The sequence below is a fragment of the Heterocephalus glaber genome, unplaced genomic scaffold, assembly GCF_053883595.1.
Source record: "Heterocephalus glaber isolate CG9 unplaced genomic scaffold, H.glaber_assembly_v1.0 deba00001555, whole genome shotgun sequence".
NCBI lineage: Eukaryota > Metazoa > Chordata > Mammalia > Rodentia > Bathyergidae > Heterocephalus > Heterocephalus glaber.
Window position 1 is genome coordinate 10,653,066 of NW_028258346.1, and position 17,516 is coordinate 10,670,581.

At 35.2% G+C, this 17,516-nt stretch overlaps 1 long non-coding RNA gene across 19 annotated transcripts in view; it reads left to right on the top strand.

Annotated features, from left to right (window-relative positions):
* Nucleotides 1-8,142: 8,142 nt before the first annotated feature.
* The window catches only part of LOC147824090 (uncharacterized), a 160,721-nt gene continuing 151,347 nt past the window's right edge, over nt 8,143-17,516 (top strand). For 10 of the 19 annotated variants that reach the window (XR_015442881.1, XR_015442878.1, XR_015442879.1 and 7 more), the window contains exons 1-2: nt 8,143-8,370; nt 13,272-13,320. This is a non-coding gene — a long non-coding RNA (uncharacterized LOC147824090). Of the gene's footprint in view, nt 8,385-13,271; nt 13,321-17,516 lie in introns of all 19 variants that reach the window. The other 9 variants (XR_015442885.1, XR_015442873.1, XR_015442871.1 and 6 more) reach the window with 4 other exon arrangements.

Below are 17,516 nucleotides of genomic sequence, written 5' to 3' on the forward strand. Positions count from 1 at the left end.
AAAATCATATTTTTTTCTTCTCTCCTTCCTTCACATTCCTTTACCATTACCCTCTGCTAAACTCAAGCCAGTTGAGAGATTTCAACTAGTGCAGGGGTTCTCAAATGCAATGTTCACAGGACTCATACTAAACTTACTGGGTTCTCCTAGGGATAAAAAATTTCAAATAGGATCACATTTTTGCATTCTTTCTGGAAATTCTAGGAAAAAAATCTGTTTTCTGGTCTTTTCCCACCTTCCAGAAGCTATCTACATTCTTTGCCTTAGAACACCTTTCTTCCTCTTCAATTCTGCCATGTAGAATTTTCAAATCTTTTTACTTCTGTCCCTGTTTCTGACTTCTGTCTATGCAGGGATCCTTGTGATTACTTATGATCCTTGTCATAAGTCCCACTGAGAAAATCCTTCCTTCTCAGTGTCCTGTATTTAATTCCATCTGCAAAGTTCTTTGCCATATCAAGTAATATACTCACATATTCCACAAATGAGCATGTGGAACCTTTGAAGGAATGTCATTATCAATGTACCACATCCCACATTTTCCTCATTGCGTAGCAGTAACACAGGGGCTCTTGATAATCTGAATCAAGCATCACAACAGTAATTCAAACAATTACCTGCCTATTGAATCATTAATATGTGGAGTCAAAAACCACTCATCAGAGTAGAATGTTAGCCTCTAGTTTAATAAAATCACAAATGTGTTACTTTCAGAACTAGGATTTTCAAATCTGTTGAATACAAAGGTATGGGCCAAAGAAATGAAGGTCTCACAGTTGGATCATTATATCTAAAGACAAAGACAAGACGTCTCTTCAGCTTATATCCTTTAGTTCCTGGAATCATATTTTGTGAAAGAGGAAAGCAATACTATCTATTAAATACTATTTAACAAATTGTGCTATCCAGAGCAATAACTCGGCATCCCATGTTGTTACCCTCAGACAGATTTTTTGAGAATTTTGAAAGCTATTTCATCATAAGAAGGTCTGTGATATTATAAGTGTATCCCATCAGTAACAGTTTTTTTTAGAGGAAAAATTTTGTGGCTTAAATACTATGTGGCTTCTTTAAAATGAACTATTTATCTATTGGAAATATTATGTGACTAATATGTTCACAAAAATTAGTGGTGTGAAGAATTCATGGTAATAGTTCATGGGGCATGAGAACTTTTTAGAAATTACACTAGTTTAATATTGAACATAGCTATTATTAAAAATTAAGATTTAGATTTACTGTGCAAAAGTAAATATTCACTGAATTTTTATCACTACTGTAAAAAGCTCTGGTTTCCTAAGAATATTCTTACTTCATACAAATAAGATTTGTACCCATCTATCTACTTAAGCCATCTGTATGTTATCTCTGACCAATAAGGTTAATAAAGCTTCTCTTATCTCTCTAAAAGATTCGGTCCCTATTCTAAAAGACAGGCCCCTATGTTAAGCTCCCAAGATGGCAGAACATGAATCTAAAATTTTTAGTAATTTTTATTCTAGGAATGACTACTTCTCTACAATGGAGAGTAAATCCATTGTTCTTTGTCCTTTGCCTATGGTGTGTCCAACTACTTGGATAGGACATTTGATCTGACTAGTACCATGTCACCCCACAGATAAAACAATAGAGTTTTATACATTTTATTATTACTTGTTCTATACATGCTAAATATCTTTTATATCAATATATCCATAATAAATATGTGAATGAATATATATTTTTGGAAACTTGGCTGTCAAATATTTACCACCACAGCAGTTATAAATGTATTCTGAAAGTTTACTAGTAATGATGATGGAAGAAATGTGGTAGACCCAAAAGTAAATCTACACAAAAAATATAGATGTATTTCAATGTCATCTTCTTGATAAAGAGGACTAAAAAAGTTCATCAGGGCCTCCAGGAAATGCATCTACAGGAAGTTCTCAGTTTTGAACCTTGGTCATACTGTGGTCATAAGGAAGTGAGTTAGAAATTCCCCTTTGGTGAAAAATGTCCATATTTTCGAATTAATCCACAGCATCCATCCTTGCCATCTAAATGATCCATCCGCCAGAATTACAAGTACAGGAACTAGATCATGTACATAAAAGCTTTTCCATCCTTTTTTTCTGAGAGTTAAAAAAAAAAGTATTCACAAAAGAAGAATCATCTACCTAGCAACATTAGCCAACACTGTAATTAAGACATTAAACCAGGGATTTTCTTGCATATTTCACACTGAGTAGGATTAGACACTATAAGAAAAAATGAATACAATTAAAAAGATTTAAATAGGAAATTGACTGTCATTATCTTAGCCAGTGGCATTAACATCTTATATAAAGAACTGCAATGATAATTTACTGAGTGAATGTTAGAAATGTGTGGAGATGTTTTAAGGAGAGAATTATTTTTATCTGAAATGATGATTTTCTTAACTGAAATAAAGATGCACAATGCACTAATGAACCCCCCCCCATGCCTCTATTTATAGATCTACAAACTGCTCAGGTTTGTCAGAGTTAAATTTGAAATTTAAGTTTTCTGTTAATGCTGTGGCTCTAAAGGAGGAATTCCAAGAATACTATTAAAGCTCATTTTTATTTCATAAAACTTGACTTAAAAGTCCATTAATATCTGATATTTCTTCAAGGACAAGCATCTCAAATTGAGTATTTAAATTTTAGAAAATGTTACAGATAAAAATGAAGAGTTTAATGCTAACAAAATGTACTCCTTTCCTCCCTTGGTAATACTACTTATCTATGGTACTCATTTTTATTGTTTTTTGTTTCATTTTATAAGTGCTCTATCACTGAGCTACAGCCTCAGTCTGGCATTCATAGTCACTTAAGGAATCCTAGTTGTCAATCACTTAGAGCTTCTCTCATACACATGTGTGTATTATACATAGGAGTACATGTAAGCAAATCATACTAGAAAATCAGGGCTTATTAGTACCACTGAAATATTGTAGTTTGGGGAATTTATGAGTTTTAACCAGATAAAGTTGCCATTTTTGTAGGTCAAATACAATGGAAATCTCCTAACATTCAATCAATAATTTGTGATCACTTTAGCATAAGAATTAGATTACGTAATTAAGAGCCAATGTGGGGCTGGGAATTTAGCTTAGTGGTTTCGCTGTCTGCTGTGCAAGCACAAGGACCCGAGTTCGATCCCCGGTACCCCTCTCCCCCCCAAAAAAGAGCCAATGTGGTTTTATGTAAAAGGTATCTGTGAATGAAATTAATGTCTCAGATAATTTAAATATCACACTAAGATAGACAGTGACAATAAAGGGAGAGGTTGAAGGCTTGGAGTGAGTCAAAAAATACAGAAATTTTCTTATTATTCCAATTTGACAATGTGTAGCTTCACATGCATTAAACTAATGGACCTACTGATTTAAACTCATCCAGTTAAGTCTCCAAGCATGGTGAAGTTCAGTGTTAGCCATTTGAGATACTGTATATGCTGGAACATTGAAATAGTGTTTTTCTTCAAGGAAGAGAAAGAAATCATTGATTGCCCTTAGCCAGACACTGTGCTAGACCCATTGTATGAAATTTTTCATCTAATTGCCAATATCTTTGGGCTATCTTTTCCTACTTTTTCAGGAAAGGGAAAGTAAAGCACTATCTATTGCTTGAAGAGACACAGCTGATAAATAGCAAACCTGGGACTTGAATTCACATATCACTGAATTCAGAACCCGTTCCTTTTGTCGTTCCTGAATTGAATCAAATCAAATCAATAACAATAAAATAAAATCACATGGAGAAGTCCAGTGACCTCCACCATAGGAGGGGGCGTGCAGAACAGAAAGAGAATTAAAAAAAATTTGGCAAGACATGGCAAGTGGATTTGCATTGCTGCAAATTTGTCAGACCAGGGAGACTATTTGCATTGACTGGGTGCTATAAGCATGTTTTCTCCATAATCAGGGCCTTAAAAATTCCCCCAACTGTAAAACGATTATAAATGAGAGCTCAATGACCTGTGAAATATCCTGTGAGAATGAAAGTTAGTTGTGAGTCAGAAAGCATAAGCACGAAGAAGTACACTTATAATCCTCCTCCTGTGCTCATTGGGAATGCAATCAGCTCAAATACTCAAGAAGCATCTTCACAAATTTTTCACACACGACTGTGGTCTTTGAGGGGCAAGTTTCATCTTGAGAATTACTGTTGCAGCTTGGTTCATAAACTTCTCAAGATGACAAAAGGAAAAAAAAATTGCAAAAACTAATGCATTTCTAACCTTATAAAATAATTCCCAAATCACCCATCATTCTTTGGCATAATCATTAGCATTGTGATTTTAAACAAAATCAATTTAATTAAAAAAATATGAGCAGGGATTAAAACTAAACTATTTAGTAGATATGCACCATCAAATACATTTACATGGAACATTTTTATAACTTCATATTCTAAATAAAATATGAATCTATGGTTAATGTTATAATCTGTAGCTTATTATTTATGAACCTAGATAACTGTACTCTCTATAAAAATTTGCCTATTTACTATAGTGTTTTATGTCAGTTCAACTACTCTGAGTATGACAAACATGAAGAGATGGTTCTTATAAATTTTTTTTTTTATTCAGAAGATAGTAAATATCTGAAACTATAAGAATAACCCAGAGGTACATGCTTGACACTACCTCTTATATTTCATCATTTTTAAACCATCGAAAATGTAGTTGATGTTTTGGAATTGGTGTGAATCTTGGTAAACTTTAAGGTATTTCAGATGTTTATATTTTCTGGGTTAGTTAGTGTCTAATTCATTCACTGAGGCTCTAACCATGAAACCTTTCAACTACAAGTGTACCCCTATTATCAAATATCAATATGTCTCTTTATTATATTCCTCATTACCTTTTACCTTCTATTATAACTATTTGTGAATGCCTTTTTTAAAAATTTGCAAAAGTTCTTGAAACTAAGACTATTTTCTCTTGCATACCATACATGTGATTTCAACAGTTGAATGCATTTTATATATTAAATACTTCTTTTGTGTTGTAAGTGGCATACAACTGGAACCTTTACTACAATAATGGGTATAATCCATGTAATAGACATTTGTTCCTAACCAAATTTCTATGTTATAAAAATTTACACTGCTTTTGAAAAATATGAAAATCCTAAGCTTCCCTCACCCATAAAGTGATTGATACAGGGAAGCAGTGATTTTCAACCTTAGTGTATTGGAACTTACACTTTAATTGACAATGTAATGCTCTGAATTTGAAAATTCTCAAAAGAATTTAAATATTTTAATCAAGAGTAACTAGCAACAACTCAGCTGAGATCTGCAGAATCAATGAATTCAGATAGATTACTGGTATTTTCAAAATCATTCACACTGTTCACAATACTCCCATTCACGTGCCACAGGATTTCTCGTATCTATCTCTGTGATATGGTTCTGAGAATGACTGATGAAGCTGAAAAGTTTTATTATGCAGACTAGTCATTCCACTTATCCCTTTGATTAACTGCATAGAATAAAGACATTTCTAAACAAGCAAGCAATTAAAAAAAATTAATCAAAATATCAATATATAAGTAAATAAATAGTAAAAAAAAAAAATACAGAAGACCCAAGGATCAGAGCATGCTATTCAGGAAGGCATCAAGGGAGACTTCAGTATGTTGGTAAAAATAAAGATAAGGCTTATAACTGGGCAGCAGAGCTGGAAAACTTTCCAAACAAAGGGACTGAAGCCTCAGGCACAAGGATGGAGACACCCCCTTGCTATCTCAATAAGGAAGGGAATTTTGTTTGCATTTCTGGGGCTAAGTTACTAATGATTCACAAAAATAAAAGGGTTCTAGGGTAGATGAGATAAGAATTTACTCAGTTGAGGAAAACAAATAGCTATGTTCTGTTTACAAATATAATTCATAGGATTCAATACAGATCTTGTACACAGTCACATGTGATAATCAAAATCAAGAATCCAAAAACTAATTAAAAATTCTTTTTGTAGTGAAGTTGGGGGCTGACCAATGTCTGTATGTTTTATTGTGTTTATTTTTGTTTATTTTATTAATACCTCTACAAATTTTTAAGTGTTCCATATAATATTAATATAGATATAGTTTTGTGTGTTTTTCTGTGTGTGACACAATGCCCATGGATAGAGAGGCAGACCAAAAAAAAACCCCAAAAACAGAAAACATCCCTTTCCTTGAATTGTAATAAAATGTGTAATATAAATAAAAAACTATAAAATGTTACTTATTTATATTTTTAAAGATGGAACTAAGAAACAGATTTGAAGATGATTACCTCTGAAGATAAGGAAAGTAGATTGCTATTTTATTTGAGTATTTTGTGATTTAAAAACAAAATTTTAAGCAACTATGCAACAGTTTACCTGAGAGTTTCTGTGAGCCTGAGTATAATGGTGCAATATTCCCCCAAAACTGTGGTTGTTCAAAGTGCTCAAAAGCTGTGACCTCTTTAAATTAATTTCCTTGGTTGGATTTTTTATAGCACCTATGTAGAAGGTGTAAGACCGAGGGCCTTACCAAACGCTCCGAGGAGCTGACTACAGCGAAGAACACCCGGGAAGGAACACACCGGACAAGTTGGAAAATAAAACAGACCTTTATTAGTCTGGCCAGACGGCACTCCCAAAGCAAAATAGCTTAGAGAGGCAGCTGGCTCAGAGTCCGAGGCTGTTTTTATAGGGGGTTGAGGGGGAAGTTAACATATAGAATTAAAGAAAAGGGGACAAAGGTTAGTGGTCAACTGTCACGTATTGATGGTCAGCAGACATTTGCAGCTTGTTCTAAAAAGTGTGGTGCCCGGAACATCAGTTCAGGGCAAACAAGGAGTTGAGTAGTTTACTTTGGGACTTTAGGTCTGTTACAGATTTTTATCTAGTGTCCCAAAACTAACAAGCATCTTTATCCATTAACTCACATTTAATCACAATGGGGCTGGAGAAAAGGAACAAAGGTTATGCAGTCCCACAGAAGGAATTTAAACTCCAGTAGTATATGAGGGCAGCTTATAGCTATAAATTCTCAGGAATGACTTTCATTGCACAAACAAGTGCCCAAACTGAAAAATTTCTTGAACATCTCCCTTTAAAGAATAGATTATTTTTAGTTTAATACTGAGATTATAGACTTTCAGAGGTCTTCATGTGGGTGATCATTCTGACTTTCCACCTTATACAAACATGAGTTCCTTTCTTCATTCCAACCCTTAAATCTCAAGTTCTTAAGGCAGATGCCCTCAGGGCAGCCACAGTTTTAATACCTTCTTGATAAACTGGACTGGTTTTTCTGGCTTATTCTTGTCCTCTGAGGAGCTGGCTTACTTTATTCATGTGTCAATGTATTTTAAAAAGTTGTTTCACACATTTCATCTGGCATTTAAAACACTTTTATAACAGCTTTCTTGAGCTATAATTCACATATCATTTAGGATTTCAAATTGTTTTATTGGGAAAATATTTGTAAGACACTTAATCTCACATATTAAACAGGGAATTTAGTGTATCTTTGAATTTTCTTCTGTCTATTTCCTCTCTTCTTTTTCTAGGTAATTTGTCAGATATACAACTGCCTATATCGGTCCTCTAAATGCTTATATTTTCACCTTTTTTTACTTTTTCATCAAACCTACTCTTTGGCTTTCAGTTGCACAGTATGTTTTTTGTTCTGTTCTCATAATTTTGATTTTAAGAACTCTTTCTGCTTTTGAGAATGTTTCTTTCTTTCCATTCTTCATAAGCATATCTTCTGATATTTCTAAGGACATTAAATCATGAAAATTCTATATTACTGAATTTTTTAGCTTGCTTTAGTCTTTGATAAAGAAATTTTAGAATATCTACAGGTCTATAAGTATACTCATATTGAAGAGTAAAATTTTTGCGTGAAAATGTGTAGTTCTGCTGACTTGGAAGTGGTAGTGGCAACGGATGCATCAGCCAAGTATGGCAGAGCAATTCTTGCCAGTTCCTTCAGGAAACTATTAATTCCTTTATCTGAATTTACTGTCCTGTTTAGTTTCTCCACAGAGGAATCCTCCACGCTCTTGTCCAAAGTCACAGATCTGGTTGAGAGCTTCTGGATTAGTAGGAGGAGTCCACAAGTCTATTATTTACTATGCACACAAACATTTACCTAATTTTTCTTTCAATAAGAAACCTTATCCGTTGCGCTGGTGCCTGATTTTCTGACTGCAAAGTCTCTTCAAAGTCTCCTTTGCAATTTCTCTGAAGTCTAAACCTCCCTTTGTCTTTTCATGGATGAGAGAATAACAGTGGCTATATGAAACGGAGCGGCGATCTCAAATACTTGCCATACTCTGTTTTTCAGCTCCACTTGTTCCAGCAAGCACTTCTGAGGTGAGACTTCTGAGGTGAGACTTCCGGTCACTGTGGGCAGGAAATGCAGATCACCTTTGTTCTTGCTGGCTTTCCTCCTTGCCACACTTAGGTTTCAACATTCTCGGCTTAAAGTCAGTGACCACTTCCCCATTCTCCTTCACCCTCCAAAATTATATTGCTACCTCTCAGACAGTGCTGTCTTTCCTCACATTCTCTTTGTTGTGAATTTATCCCTTTGCTGTTGAAGAACTGTTTTAGTACATTTTTGAGTAGAAGTAGAAGTCAAATATTTAATCAATCTACCATGTTTAACTGGAAGTACACGAACTAATTTTTATTTTCCTAGTAGTTATGTATCTATTTAAGACCCGTATTCATAGTTATTTTCCTTTGCCTAATTTTAAGCTTATTATATAAGTTTCCTGCTAGACCATAAGAATCTCAACAAACAACCACCTCCCTCTTGGTCTTTTTACCCTCCCCACTCATTCCCATGTATGCAATACATATTGCTATCATTCTGGAGTTTTCTTGTAGATTGTTACCATCTGTATAGTTTGGAGATTGAATGCGGGAAAGGGAGATGTTTACTGCCAAGGTGAAGGGAATGATCTTTGCTACATTACTGACTTGTTTTTCCTTGTAATGACTAGTAATATTCTCCTGGATTTATTTCTCTCTTTAAGTATTCTTTTCATGAGTGCTGGAAAGAAGTTTCTGTGTGATAAAACATCTTACTACTTTTATAAATGAGCCTCTTTCTTGAGTTGTATTTAAATGATATCCTGCAAATAGTCACAAATTTGAAAGTTTTAAAAAAATTTAGATCTTTAAAAACTTTATTATGCTTTCTTATTCTCCTCTTCTTGCAACAGTGATGTTACTGAGAAATATAAATTAATGTGATGCTCACTGCTAAATATTCTTTCTTTGGACCTGTTATGGCTTGTGTTTAGATGTCCCCCCACGAACCTCATGCAGTCATAGGTAGGGCTTTCTCAGAAGTGGCTGGATTTAGAATGTGTGACTCTAAGATTGATTTATGGTGCAATGCTAGGATCAAGGGCAGTAGGATTAAGGGTGTGAGTGCTACCCACCCCAGGTAGCCTGGATAAGGCACAAGGGATAGAAAGAGCCATGGTGGTCACTTGTTCCTTTGCTAGTTTCTGCCCATCATGAACTGTTTCTCCTCTGCGATGTCCCTCTGCCATGCCACCCTGCCTTGGAGCCTGCTAATTATGGATTGAAGCCTCTATAAACTGTGAGCTAAATAAACCTTTCCTCCTTTAACTTTGGGTGTTCAGTATTTTGTCTCAGCAACAAGAAAAGTAACTAAGACAGGAACTTTATTATAGGTATTTGGTTTTGATATTTGCAAGTGTTTGAATTGTGTTTTGGTTTACTTAGCAGTAGATTTGTGTAAGATTCAAAGTTTATATATTTCCTTAACATGAGAAAATTTAAAATACATGTTTCTTGCTCTCCAAGTGTTTTCTATTCCCTATCTCTCTGGTTGTTGACAATTGTACTTTAAAACCCCATGTATTTTTAAAACTTTTTAAAAAATCTAACACTTTACACTGTTTGATCTCCTCCTAATGCCCTCTGCATAATTTCCTCAACTCATCTTTTCATTCTCTAATTCATTTTCCTGTTGAAGTATACTGTTCATCAGCTCATCTATTGACTTACTTAAAAAATTTTGTGTGCAATATTTAAAGATAATTGTTTTAATGACTTCTTTTTCTGTTTTTCCTTTCCATTAACATTTGTATGCATTTGAATGTACTTATTATGTACATTTTAACAACTTATTGTCTGAGTTCCATTCATTTTGCCTAATCGTATATAATTTTAGGGAGGACAAGGCAAGTCTTCAGCCTCTGGTGTTAGCAATAGGCTAGACTTTTCCCATTTTTACTCTCTTCTACAGAGTGCCATTTCCTCAGGTAAATCTTGATAACTTTTATTTGTTCAATTCCAATAGTTGCCTTTCTGGATTTTGATAATGAAAGCTTTAGATTGGAGTACAGATAATATGGGAACACTCAGTCTTACCACTCAGCCAGACACTAGGTTGCCAGTGTTCACCGCTGAAACTGTCAATCATTTCTAGGGTCATAATTGGGAATGAGCAAAGGAGCAAAAGCAAAGTGTTCTGTCCTCATCTCTGGCTTTCCTATGAATCCAACTCTCTGCATTCCTTCATCACAACATAATCATCCATCTTTCACTCCCACAAATTTATGTCCGTTTAATTTTTATGTTAGGTTGCAGAATCTGTTAAATTCACTACATTTCTGTAATATCTGTAGTATAATATTCAGAGAAAGAATCAGCAAAGGCCTATGTTACTTGATTATCTGTCCATGATAAAAATGTAAATTAACATCACAGTAACTCTGTCAAAATGATTATTTGAGATAAAATGTGCTATAGAATTAGGAGCCAGAAAGATAGAGGATTACCATAAATGCCACATAATGCCTAATGTCAAAGTCATATCCAACAAAGCGACAGAAATCCTTATGTAAGGCAAAATCTATCTCACGTGGTAAGCAGAGATGGAATCTCAAGAGACTCTGATCAACCAGGGTAATTTCTTCCTGGAAAATGGTTATATTATTTTGTATACTCTCACAGTGGTAAATCTAGGCAGGTCATTATCTGTCACTAATTAAAACCAGTGGAGATTGGAGAGATCTGAAGAGCAGTTTACCACTGTTAAACAGATTTACCTCTAGAGTACATTCACATTAGTAGATATTGCTCTGAATTTATTTACAACAGGCAGAAGATGGCCCAAATTTTGAACAGACAGATTTTACTGTTATGCCAAGGCTATAGATATGTTAACTTATTGGTGGCTCTTAGGAATATTTGTTGTTTGATTCTATGTGAATCTTATCAAAAATTGCATTATTTTCTTACTTCTTCTCTGACTTCTATGTAGAACTATATACAATTTACAGAAGTTCATCTTGTGATATTTTACTTTATGATGGTGTAGAAAATGATATGTATTCAACAAAAGCACATGTTAAATTTTGAATTGTAAACTTTTCTCCTTGATATGCCGGATAATAGTCTCTCATAATGCTGGGTAGCAGCAGCCAGTGTGTGTTCTATTAAGTGTTTAATATGTACTTGTTAAATTACTGTATAAGGAGAACTAGAACCAGAAAATCAAATAAGTATCTCCAAAACAGCCTAAGCACTTGTATTGAGTAAAATAAGACATCACAACAATGGATCCAGTGCATGGAGACCACAATGCACTTGCTATTTGTTGATATGCTCACTGTGATATTTACATGGCTGATTTAGGCAGTGTAAATATTTAGTTAATTTTTAGAAGACTTTGCCTCCAAAAAGACAGTTTGATGGAAACAGTATTAAGTCAAGTATACCTATTTTGGATGAGTACAAATCTAGCAACTACAGTAATTTCCTGAGGTGGAAATGTCTAAGGTAAGAGTAGAAAATGATTACATTCTCATTTTCCTTAAATTTGAAGTACAATAAAGAAATCAGGCTCTCTGATTTGCTTTGAATTCTTCGTTTAACTTTGTTTTCATTTTTCTTTCCGTGGGTCACTGAAGAATTAACCCAACAAGGTAGAGTGACAAGCTTTTTTCCTATGAAAGGGGGTAGCTTGATCATTGTTTGCTTCATTAAAATTTTATCTTTCCATTTTTGGAGAATTGTCTTAAGTTGAAATCATTAGATATAATAAGGTGTCTAATAAACAGTGAACAAAAAAATAAAGAGCTTCAGACAGTAATCTGTTCTATGTAAATGAAGACTCTAATAATACTTATTCTGGGCTAGTGGCAGCTGGACAAGACCTACCTGGAGACTCAGGATTCCTTCAGTCAGGACCACATCCTTGTCTGAGATCTCTGAGTTTCCAGGGCAGATGAAATTAATCAATTAGAAAACCAAGGATTATATATAAAGGGCAGAGATATTGAAGTTACAGTGTCAAAATAAGATCACTAGAACACTCTCTCATGCTATATAACTTACATTTGGACATTTTATGGTGCAGTTTTCACAGTTCCATCATCAATTATTTACTCAAAGAAAGCACACACTTCAAGAGCTTCTTCCATCTCTGCATATATATATATATATATATATATATATTACATGTTAAAACACGAAAGACTGTACTTTTCAAATACTTGCTTGTTCAACAGAGATGGCTGTTATGATTTACATCTTAAATGACCCCCAAAAGTCTTCTATATTTAGAAAATGATTGGATCAAGGAGGTGTCATACTTATCAATGAAGTACTCCAGTGGTGAGTTCATAGGTTCATAGCTGACTATGCTATGCTGCTGGAGGTAGGGCCTGGTTGGAGAGATGGGTCACTGGGAATATAACCCGGAAGCCTACATTCTTGCTAGTTCTAGTTCTCCCCTCCCCCCCTCTCGCTCTCTTTCTCTCTCCCCCCCCTCGGCCTCTTTCTCTCTCACCCCCCTTTCTCTCTCTTGCTCTCTCTCTCTCTCTCTCTCTCTCTCTCTCTCTCTCTCTCTCTCTCTCCTTCCTGAATGTCATGAGATGAGCAGCTGTACTTTACCAGGCTCTTCCACCATGCTATTTTGCCTTATGCCCAACCGTGTACTGAACTCTCTGAAAAAAATGAGGCAAAAGTTGCAGTTTGTTATAGGGTGTTTACAGAGAGGTTCCATGTATATTCATGTTGCATTTCATTATACAGCCTTAAATAGCTGGGGTAGAATGGGAAAGCTCTGTGCACTTTGCAAAGTGATGATGCTATCATATTAACATAATAATCATTAAAAGATGAACATCCCATCAAGTAAGAAAATTCCTTACAGCAGGACCAAAGTTCCTTATTTCTGGGTCTATATGTCATTGTGAACTGTCTGACCCTGTTTAATCCCACAGGAGTTCAATCTGGTGTGTCATGACTAGAACTGGACCAGCAGTTAGACAGGTAAGAAAAATCTAAGAAGTGTACTTCATATGGGGAGATAATGTGGAAGACCCTGATACTGGGAGGGCATTTTTTCATTGGTTGTCTATAAGTTACATAGGGTCATCTGAACATCCATGTGAGCTTTCCTGTGATCATTTTGCAAGGGCTAACCCTACTTCTCTGATATAGAAATCATAACTATAATAGCTTGTGGTAAATTTTAGTGTTTTTAAGAATCTCATGATGGGTGTTAACCAATGTTTACTCCAAAATCTGTTCAACTACTCAGAAGTCAGTTGACAGTGTGGACCTGCTATCTACTGAATTTAAGTGATTAATTTAAATTCCTCACCTGAAAAGTGATCTGTTGATTGTTAGCAGTTAAAATAGGCAACCCACAGTGAGGAATGAAATCCTTCGAAGTTTTCATTATGATGTAAGTGAATCCACTTTTCTGATAGATTTGACTAATGTAAAAATAAGCGCAAAATACTAGACAGCACTCACATCACTGTTCTCTTAATTCAGTGCAAAAAACATCAAATTTGCCATGAGACATATTTTCTTTTCTTACAAGACATGGATCATATGAGCAGGATAGGGAGACTTAATCTGATGGACAAACAAGCAACCATCCAATTGTCACAAATATTCAGCTTATAGAATTAAATTTTCTCTTTCATTATCACTTTAGTTTAAGTTGTAGAATCTGGTCTTTAAAATGTTTCACATCTTGTAAGTGTTTTGGAAAGAGTACATTTACTTCTAATAAAAATGTAGGTCAGCTATGGAGAGAATAAATGGAAGTGAAATCCAATACCTCAACCAAAGCACCTTTTAAAAGATATTTTTAGTAATTCCCTTTGAAAAATAGTCAAATTATCCTAGATTAAGTTTATAATTTAAAAGTCTAGATGTGATCTCCTAATGGTATATCAACACAGTATAATGTATTAAAAGAGAGAAGAAAATTTAATATCCTCAAATATGTATAAGAGAAAATAAAAATCTAAGAAATTAAGTAGAAACTCATAAATTTCATAAAAGTGGCAATAAAAGAACAAGAGCTATGAGATTTTGCTTAGAATTTCTATTTAATTTTTTTGTACCAAGTAGCAAGCAACCAAACTTTAAAAGCTATTGAAGTTACTGCAATTATTATTTATTTATTGGCTCCCTACATGGTTGGTCTTGGTTTTGGAACTTACCTGAGTTGATTCTGTAACCTCTTGTTAACAAGGGAGCTTGTAGAGTAACCCTCACATATTAAACCTTCAAGTGTTTAGTTTCCATCCTTGCTGAGAGTAAAGGATGTTTTAATAATATATATATATTCAATCAGAGAACCAAGGCATCTCCATCGGAATTCACTTGGTAGTCCCACCCTCAAGCTTTCCCCTGCCATGATCAGAAAAGGTCACTGGTTTCCTGAAGGAAAAACAAGCCAAGATGCTTCGCCTCCACCTCCACGGTGCCTCTGGGAAGAGGTAGTATTTTCTGCTCAGATTCTTCATTTTGAGCAGTTTTCCATCTGAGCCCCATTCTCTTCATACTTTTCCTTTTCACGAAGAGCAAGGATGCTCACTTCCATTTCACCAGAGCACACAGTGAAAGAGAATAAATGGACTTTAAACTTTTCATGCCGTTGTCTATTTTCACTTGGCTAAGTCCAGGCTGTGCACAGGAATATTACAGGATGTTCAAAGCTCCGTGAAGTTTCAGGCACATTACTGGTTTTGCCCATCAAATGGTAAACTGTGCACGCACAAGAAACTTTCTTTCCCAAGCTCCTGATTCAGGACATCTTACTACCTTCTTACCTGACTTTGCTAATAGTTCTAATCATCTCTTCCTGTCTCTCCTTTCTCTCTGTATACAACAAATATACCTCTCATTAAAAGGGAATAAAATAGTTTGACCATCCCCACCTACTTTTCCAACTCAAAACCTCCCCTGCTTCTTTCTGTTTCCTTCCTCAATGTCTTGCCCGCTCTTGCTCCCATCTCCCATTTCTTGTCACTGTTTATCTCTTGGCTTACTACAATCTATGCCCAACCATAAGCACACTCGAGAGAAAAAAAAAATAGGTACAAAACATTTTAACTTCATGTTGCCATACATTTTAACCTACCTATAATTTAAACTAGAGTCAACACATTTCTAAACACATTCAATCAAAATATTTACATATGCTTATTTTGTTTTTAGGGCAGGATCTCACAGTATCTGTTCATTTTAGAAACAAAAGAGGGCCAGGGATTTAGCTCAGTGGTTTTGCCACCTGCCGTGCAAGCTCAAGGACCTGAGTTTGATCCCCAGTACCAAAAAAAAAGAAAGAAAAAGAAATTGCTCTTTGTACACATCTAAAGCAGTTTTATGCAGCACTTTGGATTTTCAACTTGGAGGGCATCCAGTTCAAGTAAATAATTATTTTTGGTTTCTGTCTCTAAATGTTTTTGAGCCCAATTGTTTTTTGCTTCAAACCCCAATTCTTATGACGAGACCTCAATAAAGGTGAAACTTTTAGAACTTATTATAAACCTGACTTCTACAGTAAATGTGAGAAAAAAGAACTAAGTAGGCTTTAGGCTTTGCTTTTTCTCATAGTTACCATTAGCATCCATAGATTAAAATTATCTTCACTTCTTTAATGTCCTATTGGGGAATGACCCCAAGCTGTTTTATTAATATCGCTTATCAACATTGTAAATGCATAAGACTAATTTATTAGCAGTAGATATTCTACTTTTGTATTTTTGTATTTACTATGATCCTTGGATAATTAATTTCAAATTTTACTCAGATAGGATTTGACCTAGTAAAATGGTTATGTCACAGGTGCACTGCCACCTAACTTCTCCAAGTCCCACCTCTGCAGTGGCCAGTCATGGGTCAGACACAAAGGCTGAAGAAGTTAATATATGCAGATGCCTATGAACTGTGTCTGATACCACAGGGAGAAAAACAAAACAAAACAAAAAGTGTTATCGCTATCATTGTTAGTATTTTAAGAGTTGGTATGTTCTACTTCTGTGAAAATTGTTTTGACTTAGATGTATGAGAAACTGTTTTCTTTGGTTCTGGATTTTTGTTGTTGGTTTTGTTCTTCTGTCTTTGTCTTTGTGTTGTTGTTGTATTGGGCTGCATATCAAGCCTAGGGCCTTAAAGCTCGCTAGTGAACTGCTGTACCACTGAGCTATGTTCCCAGCACAAGTGTCTAAAAATTTTTAAAGTTTCTGTGTCAGAACACAATTAAAATTGCATGTTCAGACTTTTACCCATTCATTTTAAGTGCACACTGCTTGGTGCTATTCAATGGCTTGCTGATGTATGAACACTGTAAACTTAATGTGTACAATATAATTTTTGCCTCCACTATTTAGTAAAACCCAGAAATTTTTTTTTAATTTGTATCAAATATTTCCAGGTCTGTTTTTCCAGGAAAGGATTTCATATTTGTTAAAGAAAAAGCTCATCATGGAGAATTGGGAAAGAATCCTAGAGTGAGCTTCATAAAGAGCCAAATTTACCAAGCTGTGTTAACAATGACATACTATTACTCCTCTTTAAGTATACCTCTTATCCTGAAATATAATGAAGCCAAATATTTAGTATAACCCAGGAGAACAAAAGCATGGGAGCTGACATAGTTTATCTATCCCAGTGACAGGTTTTACAAAAAAGATCTCTCTATTTTTTATTTTCCCCCAAATGTAGTTTGATACACGGAGAGTTATTAGTTTTTTCATATAACCATTCCATCAGTATTGTCCTAGTTGCTTTCTCAAAGCTGAAGCACAATATCTGACACTCACAACTCTAAGGAGAGGTTTATTTTGCTCATAGTCTGTACAGGTTTCAGTCCATAGTCGGTTGGCTCTGAGGTAGGGTGGCATGGCAGAGGAGAAACAGCTCATGACAGGGCAGAGAGAAAGCAGAGAGGGAGGGACTAAGGGAGGAGGAAAGAAGGTAGATTCTCCCAGGCCACACCCCCCCAGTGGCCCAGCTTCTCAGACCAGGCTCGTCTCCCAGCGTCACATCACATCACAACCCCACTGAGGAGTGTCATACTCCCAAGAGCTACTCACCTTCCAGAAGCCCCACCTATGAGTGCGTGAGGCTTTGGGCAGATAACTGGATAGAAACTTTGACAAATATTATTCACATTTATTCCTTGACTATGAGCACACTCAAAACTAATTTTTCTAAGTAGT